General features: G+C 47.5%; 1 protein-coding gene across 2 annotated transcripts in view; it reads right to left on the reverse strand.

Moving 5' to 3' along the window:
• Positions 1–4,092, reverse strand: part of Gpr45 (G protein-coupled receptor 45) — an 88,498-nt gene extending 84,406 nt beyond the window's left edge. The window contains exon 1 of one of the 2 annotated variants that reach the window (XM_045146826.1): positions 3,987–4,092. The gene's annotated coding sequence lies outside the window, so the exon portion shown is untranslated. Of the gene's footprint in view, positions 1–3,530; positions 3,592–3,986 lie in introns of those variants that run through there. The other variant, XM_045146824.1, reaches the window with a different exon arrangement.
• Between the last annotated feature and the right edge of the window lie 6,685 nt (positions 4,093–10,777).

Genomic DNA, 10,777 nt, shown 5'->3' on the forward strand with positions numbered 1-10,777 from the left:
ATGGTGGTGCTTCTCTGTAATTCCAGTACTTGGGAGGGTATAGCAGGAGATTGCCTTGAGCTCAAGGTCAGCCTGCTCTACACAGTGAGTTCCAGATTGATCTGTGAGAGCTCATCTCAAAGAAGCAGGGGGTGGTGGAGGATGTATGGGCAAGGGAGGCTGGACATGGGGCTCCAAAGTATATTTCAATGGGAGGGATATGTCCTAGTATTGTACAGCACTGTAGGGTGACTACAATTTACAGCAACTTATTAGATATTTATAAAGGCTCCAAACACAAAGAAACTACACATGTCAAGGACACAGAAATAATAATTAATTACCCTTATTTGATCATTATACTTTGTATGCATGTATTGAATTATCTCACAGTCCTCCCCATGCATGCAATTGCTGGTGTCAATTGAAAGAAAAAAAATTGAATTAAAAATATCATCAAAGCTAAATTAATTTTTATGTTTCCAGTGATACTTCATCCATCCACTCATAAGACCCTAAGGATGCCAAGGGTTACCCATGAATCCTCCTGTAGGTTATGTTCATTTTGCCTTCTAAATTTCAAAGCCATGGCCACTGTGCAGGTAGTCACTGATCTCTCATCTGGATGCCCATACAGCCTCCCCTTTGTGCCTCCTATAATGCGGGCACCATACTGCACCCAGTCAGTCCCTCAGATAGCATCCTGCCCACCATTAAAGTATGCCTCTCTTCCTGAGTAGAGCCCACTCTCCACAAAGCAGGGTGCCTTGGATCTCCGCACTGCTGGCTGCAGTTGCACCAGCTGTCTCTTCACCCGCAGCCCCACGCAACTGACTGGCTCATTGGCCCCTCCACGCCTTTCCTGAGCCAGTGACTCTAGATGCTCCTCTACAGGAGGCTCCACTCCTTTTCCTGCTCTCACTGTTGCAGCTGCTTAACTGCTCATTTTTCAGTTTTCTATGGAAAAATGCACAGCCTTCGGGAAACTTTGTAGTTTGCCTTCCAAACAAAGTTGTTAGATCTGTTGCCGCAGTGGTTCTGTAAACCTCAGAGTAGGGTGGAGCACTGCCCTCATGCATCATTATTGGTCCATGTGCCTCTTTTTGGCAAGGCTCATGTGCATACTTCACTGGGCCCAGGAACACACTTCATCGTAAATGCTGAAGGATTCGGCCACCTGGACTTAATGGGGTAAAATTTTATATTATTATTCAGAAATTATTCTATATATATACATATATATATTTTGTTTTGGTAAAAGTCAAGTAGTGGCTGAGAGCATGCTGACTGGATAGGGGCACAAGGGGGAAGGCATACTGTAGCAGACAGATTCAGGTTCGCTGACTACCACACACAGACAAGTGAAAAATTCATCAAGCTGTGTAGAAGGCATTGTGCATATTATGTATGTAAGTAATGCCTCCACAAACAAATGGCAACCTGGGATACAGTTCAGTGGGAGAGTATGGGTTGAGCATAAAGGAGGTTCTGGGGTCAATTCCCATACTACCAAAACCATGAAACAAAACCAATGAGTGGTTTTTATAGTACATTGCACATGTGGATATAAAAACTCATGGATACAAGAAGTCACTATAGAATTCAGTGACCACCTGCTGGGAGCTGAACATTTGTGTTTTCCCTAAAGTCCTGCTGAGCCCTTTTCCCCAATGCAACTCTGTTAAGGGGTGTAGGCAGGGGTTAATGGACAGAGAGTATACCTTTGGTAAAGGGTTAATGTCCTTATAGCAGAGGCTAGAGAGAGCTTCCTTGCCCCTGTGTCACATGGACACATGAAAGCTGCCATCTATGAAGCAGAAAGCAAACCCTCACCAGACGTGAACTAGGAGGCACCTTCATCTTGTACTTTCCACAACCAGGATCAACTGCTTACAAAGTACCCTAAGACATTCATTACAGCAACAGAAGGGACTAGGGCACAAACAAGGAATAAGATTTCCTTAAGATGCTACTTATTTCCCAATGATCCAGAATTTAAAGCACAGTAATTTGCTTGAAAAAATTGTGTGATTGATGGTGTCTTACTTAAATTTGAGCCCCAAATATTTTTAGGGAAATATTCCAGAGTCATTCTCCACAAAATTACATACACTATTTTGAAACCCCATTTCATAAATTGAGGAAGTTTGCATGAGTGGTGTGTGATTATACTCCAACATTTGGGCTGCGTTCAGCTGTGATGTGACAACCGCTGTTAAGCTGGGGCCACATAATTGCGAATACTGTCTTGCACTGTAGAAATGGGGTGACCCATGTCGTGGGGCATGCCTTCACAGCCCTGCCCATATGGAGCCATTCAACAGTGGCTTTTGAGGAAGAATATTTCCAAGCCTGTGAGTTAACTTGATTCTTCGGTTGTCTTTCATAGGCCGGACCATAAAACTGTAGCTCAGGGTTCTGTTACTAGCCAATAGGAGAAAGGAGTAGATTTAGGATCCTATTTCTGTTTTACTTTTCAAAAGGAGGTAGGGCGCCATTCGAGGGCCTGTGCTTGTTCCCACTGGTCAGGGGCCCTTGGACAGTCAAAGGCAGTTTTGAAACCCAATGATTAAACCATTCTTCAGGTAGGGTGAAAACACGGGGGCGGGGGGAGGTCACAGTACACATCCACAGTAATGAGCTTCCCGCAGACACGTGGCACTAAAGGGGCACTTCCCACACTTCCAGGGAAAGACGCCCTGCTCCCCTCTCCCGGGGATTTTCCTACGGAGGATAACTGCTTTACTTGTATTCTGAAATAATTTAGTCCAAGTTTCACAAGTTTAACGTTTCAATTGCCACCAGTATTTTGACACCTCAAATTCGATAGGTAAAGTTTTTGAACTCCAACAATCTCTAAAACGATGATGACATTACGTAGTTGTCACTTTCATTATTACGTCTCTCGGTCCCTTCTACCGCCAGGATTAAGGATTAAGCAGACTGGGAATCACCCAGCCCCCTCTGGGGGACCTACGCCCCTTTTCCTGAGCGTCAAAGCGAGGCAGCTAGGAGGCCTGGAGGGTGCGCGTCCCAGAGCAGGCGCCCCCACGCCCCACGCGCGCTCCCGTTCTGTGCAAGGGAGACCCGACGCAAAGGAAACCGTCTGACAAAGTTGGCGCTGCGCGGGGAGATGAGATGGGGGTGGGTGGGGTGAGGTGGGGGTGGGGAGGGATGGGCGACGGTCAGTGAGGATGGTGATGGTGGTGGTGGTGATGGTGGCGCTCGGCCGGCTCCTCTCCCGTTTTTCCATGACTGCCCGTCCTCAGCCTTCGCGGTCCCCGCCGAGCCTCTGCCCAGAGAAACAGGATTTGCACCCAAGCCGCAGTCGGCGGGCGCGAGGCTGCGGCGCCCCGCACGCCGCCCCCGGCCCGCCCCGCGCCCCGCGCCCCGCGCCCCGCGCCCGGCGCCGACCGAGCTCCGCGGCCGAGGCTCCGCCGGCCCGGCCTCCCCGCAGGCGGCGTCCGCGACCCCGGCCCGCCCCGCCCCGCCCCGCCCCGCCGAGCCTTCCCGGCCCGACGCCCCCCGCGGCCCCGACACCAGTCACTTACGCCTGCGCTGGGCCCGGCGCGCCCGAGACAAAGGCTGCGCGGCCGCGGCGCCGCCGGCTGCTCCCCGAGCCGCGGCTGCCCGGGACGGAGAGGAGGCGGCGGCGGCGAGGGAGGGCGGGGGAGGGGCCGCGGCGCCCACCACCCGCTGCGGCGGCCCAAAGCCAAGTCCTGCTCCCCCGCCACCCTCCGGGCGCAGACCTCCCCCGGGGACCAGGGGACCGCCCCCCGGGGCGGGGTGGGAGGAAGAGGAAGAGAAGGAGGAAGGGAGGTGTGAGCGCCCGTGTGCTCCTCCTCAATCGTGATCGTCTCCACCCACCCCCGCGTCCGCCCGCAGCCCGAGGAACATGCTAGACTCCTTGCCGCAGCTGCCCGCCTCCCCGCGGCCTTCGCCCCCCTGCCCTCGGAGCCCGCGCACCGCTGCTCCACACCGGCCAGCCGCCCCACCAGCGCACAGACCTGGAAGGATAAGTTTAGCCCGAAGGCGCAGGCCCGGGAGAAAGAGCGGAGGGGCTACAGCGGGGCGCCAGCCCTTTAGGAGCCACCTCGTGTGGTACCTGTTCCAGGTCTGGCCCTAGCGCCCAGGGGACCGCCAGGGATTGGAGGGCGGGCATGAGCTTGCTGGAGTCCTGCAGCTTCTCTTCCTGGGAGAAGTCACACTTTGGCTTGGCTCTGTTATTTGCATGCTGGTATGATGAGTGGTTTTGATTCATTTCTATTTTTAAAACTTTTTATTGTGGATTTTTTAAGCCCAAACGTACGAGAATAGAGTAACGAAGCACAAGTGCACATCTCCAGCCTCCAGGGATGGCCCACATTGTCCATCCTCTTGACACCATCTCCATTACAGAGGCTAAAGATTAGGAAAAAATAATCTCCCTGTCATTTTCCTGCTTTCCAAAATTAATGTCTTCACATCACCCATTATTATGTTTATGGTAAACGTTACGTTATACCCTAGATCTGTGCTGAGAGGTTCACCTGTACTGAGTGGCTTGGGCTGGGACCCGAAGTTTGCCTTGGGTAGGTAGTAGAAAGACCCTGATGAACCATGAGCTATACATGGATTTACCAATAGCCAACACCTGCGGATGAGCCCAGACCCTTTACAACTCTGCTTGATGCCTGTCCTGCCAGAAAAATGCACAGCAGAATTTTCACTGAAATTCCAAGGGCTCCAATTCCATTTTCACCAGATGTACAAGTCCAAGTGCAGGTTAACAGCCACAGAGGTGGTTGAGATGTTCCTTGCAAGTCCTTGAAGTGCTATGGGTGAGGCCAGGCTTCCCCAGTAGTTTCTTTCTAGTCCTGGAGTCCTAGCATAGCAAGAGATTAACGCTAGTAAGCCTTCGCCTATACTTCCACCTTTGCCTGCTCTTCCACTTTCACCTGCCCTTTGCTTTCGCCTGCACTTCGGTGCTGCACAGGTACAGCATGGAATGCTTCTCAGCTGTCACTCAGAACTGCCGCTTTCTAGGATCAGGCCTGTACTCAGGACACCTGGACACTCCATGGATCTGAACTCCCCTCAGGGGGGTCCTTTTGCTGAGTGACTTTGGAAGCACTATTGACAGGCAGTTGAACAGAGGGGTCAGGATGTAGGTTCTGGACTCAGATTGTCTGGTTTTTAATCCTCCTTGTCTTGCTAGCTGTGTGCCCTTGGGTGGATGACTTGGCAACTCTGTGTCCTAATTTCCTCAGTGGGAAGAAATAGGGGTTGTATACAAATTCTGTCTATTGGGGCTGCCGGGAGGCATTCCTGCATGTGCTGTACCTGACTCTAAACAGCTGAAAAGGTGCTCAGAGCATTCATACTTCTCGTGCCCCTCAAATCGGAAAAACACAGTACTTAAAGCTCAGAGATATCATTGTTCCCAGCAGTTGACAGCCTTACTTTCATCGTGATCGGAGATAAGGCCCAGACCCACTTCCTGTTGAAGTAGACACTGAATACATAAGACATTTTAAAAATGGCTCCTCTCTCTCTGCAGCATCTAGCTGGCAAGATGCTGACTGATCAGTACTGGGGCTGTCCTTACTGATGGATCTCCAGGGCACAATCTTTGAGGCCTGAGGGGAAGTGTTCACTTTCTATGTACTTACCCAGAAAAACATGCCTGTCCCTGCCTCCCAAGAGTTATCTGTGTATAAGCAGTCCCCACCTGAGAGCTGGGCCAACCCTGTGTTTGTGAAGACAGCTGTCAGCCCATCCAGACTGCATAGATTGAGCTGCAGCCTGTCAACAGCCTCTGGGTTCCTGATGACATTTTTATCATTGCCCAGCCATAGGCAATGTAAAACAAAAAGGCCATCCTCTTAGAAGGATTTCCCTCAAGCCACAATTTTCACATCTTTAGTTGACCCAGCAGCTGGTTCCAGTGACTGGAACCAGTTCACTTGCTGGACCTTTCCTGGGGCAGAGTCTAGTGAGGCAGAGGCATAATGTGTTCCACAGAGCTGGGACATTCTGTGCCTTGACAATAACACCCCCAAGTCCCGACTCTTAATCTGTAATGAGAAACATGGTTTCCTTCCCTGGTGTGGCTTGGGACCTCTCTGACCTTTTGACAAAGAGAACTTTATTGTCGTCGTTCCATCACTCTGGCAACACACCTCAGGATGGCAGTTTCAAGGAATATTTCTTAGGTGTCAGTGCATGTTGTTCTCTTGGGTTCTGTTGTTTTGAGGCTGTGGTGAGGGAGAACATCATGATAGAGAGCATGTGGTGGGGCAAAGCTGTTCCCTTCATGTGGCCAGGAAGCAAGGAGAGAGAGGGAAAGGGTCAGGGATCCCAACATACCATTCATAGGCATGTCCCCAACCTCCAGTAACCCAACCTCCTCTGACTAGGCCCTGTTTCTTACAGGTTCCAACATTATTGTGAACTGAGCACAAAGTCTTTAATATATGGACCTCTGGGGACCATTTTTGATCTGAACCAAAACACCTATCCTTCCTCTTCTCTACCATCTCATTGCCCTCTCCCTAACCCACTTTTCTCTCCCAGCTTCTAATACTCTTTTTCCCTCCCTATCTCATAATGCATATTGCATTTACTTTTGCTTAAAATATTTTATTTATTTGAAAGACAGAGAGAGAAGGAGGCAAGAGAGAGAGCTTTGACACATTAGGACTTCTAGCCACTGCAAATAAACTCCAGACACATGTGCCACTATGTGCATCTGGCTTTACATGGGTCCTGGGAAACAGAACCCAGGCCATCAGGATTTGCAAGCAAATACCTTTAACTGCTGAGCCTTTCTCCAGCCTTGCATTTACTTTTAAAAACCTTTTATTGGCTTTGTCCCGATGAATTTAGGAGCAGGTACATGAGTGATGTTGTCTTGGGCTTTTATAGAATGAGGTAAACAATGATATGTGGTTTTATTCAGTGGAACACTCCCAAACTGTAAGTATCCTTACAGAATATCTCCTGATTCTTATTGGGAATAGTTTACCAAAAAGTCCCCAGAATGGGTTAAGAAGAAACATAATGAAGGACATTATTAGCATCTTGTGTTCTCTGTGGACAATCTGACCTCAGCCAGTTCTAATACAAGACTCTAAAACTATTAAGATGACAAAGAACTTTAGACTTGATGAAGAAATAGAGTCTGGTTAGCTAAATAGAAGACCATATGAATGTGGAAGGGTGGCTTGCCATGATAAATGGGCTCAATGGCTATAAAGATCAACTTACAAAAGATTAATAGGAAGGAAGACGTATAATATCTGAGCTTCCAGCTGTTGAGTGCTAAACCTATTGACATCAAAGATAAGCTCAGATAAAAGAAATTCAGTCTAAATGGAGAGAAAATACTTTAAACCTAATGCTGGCAACTAAATTAAGGCAGTAAATATGTCTGTGGTTCCAGCTCATTTACTGTGATAGAGACTACAGATGATTAGAGTGAACCGCAGATTATTAACCACAAAGTGCCCGATGTATCACAGGGAATTTGAGCCACTTACTCTCCCATGTCAAGGGAAATCCACTTGTTTCAGCAAGAAGAAAGCTTGCAAGTGCAGGCTGGAAACTAAGAACACTAACAATGTCATAGGGCATGCTTCTACAACAAGCGGTGAGGTCTTTGACCCTCCTCAGTGATTTTGATGGATTTGCCAACAGAAAATAGCAGAAGAAAATGACGGAAATGGGGCCAACACACAATTTGTTCAAACAGTAAAATGCATCAATAATAATAATAAAGAAAATAGCAGAAGAGTGAACATGTGATATTCCAAGGCCAGGTGGTGAAAGGTACCCAGTTTCCAGTGTTCCCTCTCAGTAGATACCACCCCAAGAACCGGGAGCCCAAACACATGGGAAGCTCATGGAGCAGTGCCAAACCCACAGTCTCAGTCTTGCGAACATCTCAGTCTCAGCCCACACACAAGATGGTTCTAGTGCTCAGCCCTCAAGTTCCCTCCAGCCAATCTCCAAGCATTGTAGATAACAGACCAGTCACCATCTTGGTATCTTGTCCAAATTGCTAACCTTTCCCCATCTATGAGAAGAGTGACAAGTAAGGTTGTTTGATACCATGATGTTTATGTACTTATGCAGTGATAGGTAACAAGAATGCCAAATGATACACAAACATACAAAAATGATGAGAACTCACATCAGAAAGCTCACAGTTTCAGCAGGGACCCATTAGCTGAATGAGGCCAGGATCACACCAAATTCCAAGCTGCAACATGCCAATCCTAGCTCCACAGCCCTCTGATAATGTTGGTCCTGCTACCTCCTGTATGCTTGAATCAAATGAAACAATCATATCTCCTTCATAAGGGAGTTGTGAGGAGCACACACGAAGCTCTTAGAACATAGGATACCCATAAACACTGGTCATCCTTAATGGTGTCATGAGCTAGGCACGCTTCCTCTATGGCACAGGAGATTCCTGGCTAAACCACTAGGAGACTGCTGTTTCAGGAAAAGCAGAGTCATACAATGGGCTGCCTGAATAGGCCCCATGGTTTTATGGTGAGTTCACACAGAACCCTTAAATCAGACTTTTGTGACTGTATGTATGTGTGTGTGTGTGTGTAATTTATTTATTTATGAGAGAGAAATGGGCATGCCAGGACCTCTAGCTACTGCAAACAAACTCCAGATGCATGCACTACAATGTGGAATCTGGGGAGTCAAACCTGGGTCCTTAGAGATCACAGGCAAGTGCCTTTACCACTAAGTCATTTCTCCAGCCCGGCATTTATGATATTGTTTGCACTGTCACCTGCAATAAGAAATACATCTAATGGTGCTGTGGAGATGGCTCAGTGGATAAAGTCTTGCTGTGCAAATATGACAATACCCAGTTCAGATTCCCAGTACCCATGTAAGTGCTGGGTTTTGTGGTGGTCTACTTGTAATCACAGTGCTCAGGAAGCAGAGTCAGAGGATCCCTAGTTCTGCTAGCTAGACTAGTCTAATTGGCAAGCCCTCGGTTCAAGTGAAAACCCTGCTTCAGTAAATAAACTGGAAAATGATTGTGGATGACAAGTGGCATCTCTGACCTCTACGTGTGTGCATACACACACACACACACACATACACACACACAAATACACACACACACACACACACAAACACATAACAAAATATATTTCAGATTGTGAGCCAGACACATAAACACCACCTATATAAAACCATATTCAAGTTTTCATGAAACAATACTGACCCTTAACTTGTGCAGTACAGTCTGATATTTTCTGGTCTTTTGTACTGAAAATTTCAAAATCCACTACACTGATTTCACAGCCCATTAATGGATCAAAACTTACAATTTGAAAGCTAGCCAGTAAACAATATTTTTTACATAGCTTTTGAGTTGGTTTATCTTACATGTCAACTCCACAGGGCTAAGGGACGCCTAGGCATCTTTCTGTGTGTGAGAGACTGTGTGGGGAAGAGAAGGTCACCCTCCCAATGTCAGTAGTCATCACTGAGTCCCCAAATCAAACAGGTGGAGGAGGGGCACTTTCACTCTCTTTCTGAGCTGAGACACTGTCTCTTCTTGTCCTTGAATATTGGTTCCCTACTTCTTAGGCCTTTGGGCTTGGATTAGAACTGTACTAGTAGCTTCCGGTCCTCCAGCTTGCAGATAGCAGATTGTGGGTCTTCCCAGTCCCCATAATCTCATGAGCCAATATGTTATCATCAGCCTCTTTGAGTGGTCCTCTACATTCTGTGGCTTCTGCTTCTCTGTAAGCCCTAAGAATGCTTTCTTGTCCTAGACTTTTCATTGCCTTTGATTTTGTTCATTTCACTTCTGTAGTTACATCTCTTTAGGACTCCACTTTACTGTCCTAAGTAAGACCAGTTCTGCATCCTGCAGAGCCAAGCATCCAACCTCAGGATGGTACAGGATCTCAGGAGTGCTTCTGTTGTTTCCACAGGCCTCAGCACTGTGTGCAGCACAGAGCAGGTGCCAGAAAGGCTTTTTGGAGTTGACCTTGGAACAGGAACACTATCCTGTATTTTTCTGCACATGCCATATGCACGTGAAGCAGTTAGTTACCTTTAGATGATGTATAATTTGATGTTATTATTGATGGTGATACAATTTAAGTGTCAGGGAGAAGAGCTTTGGCAAACATCTCTTTTTCTGGTGTTTCGAACAAGCAGGCTCGCCATTCGGCATGCTCACTTCTGTCATAATGCCTCTTTCTGGAAAGCAGCATTCCCTTTATAACACCAGGACATTGAAAATCAAAGTCCAGAAAATACCTCCCAATTAAAATTTTATACTCTCTGTTGCTGCATACCAGATTTGTGCTGCTTTTTGTTACTAACCATTATAAATAATGACCCTAGGACACATTTTGTAACATGAGCCATTAATGAACATGCCATTCTGCTCCCATGAAACAAGCTACACATCTGCTAAGGTGACTTGCTGGCCAGTTTTTTTTTTTTTCTTTCTTTCTTTTCCCAACAGAAAGTTGAAGTATAAATTAGAGCTGCAGCTTATCCTGCAGGGGCCTCTCCATTTGGTTCATGGTTCAAAACATTTTGTTCACACTTGGAGCTACTGTATCAATTAAAAGAGAGTGTTGGGCTGGAGAGATGGCTTAGCGGTTAATTGCTTGCCTGTGAAGCCTAAGGACCCTGGTTCAAGGCTCAATTCCCCAGGACCCACGTTAGCCAGATGCACAAGGGGGCGCATGCTTCTGGAGTTCGTTTGCAGTAACTGGAGGCCCTGGCGCGCCCATTCTCTCTTTCTATCTGCCTCTTTCTCGCT

Source organism: Jaculus jaculus, chromosome 4 (genome assembly GCF_020740685.1).
Source record: "Jaculus jaculus isolate mJacJac1 chromosome 4, mJacJac1.mat.Y.cur, whole genome shotgun sequence".
Classification (NCBI taxonomy): Eukaryota; Metazoa; Chordata; class Mammalia; order Rodentia; family Dipodidae; genus Jaculus; species Jaculus jaculus.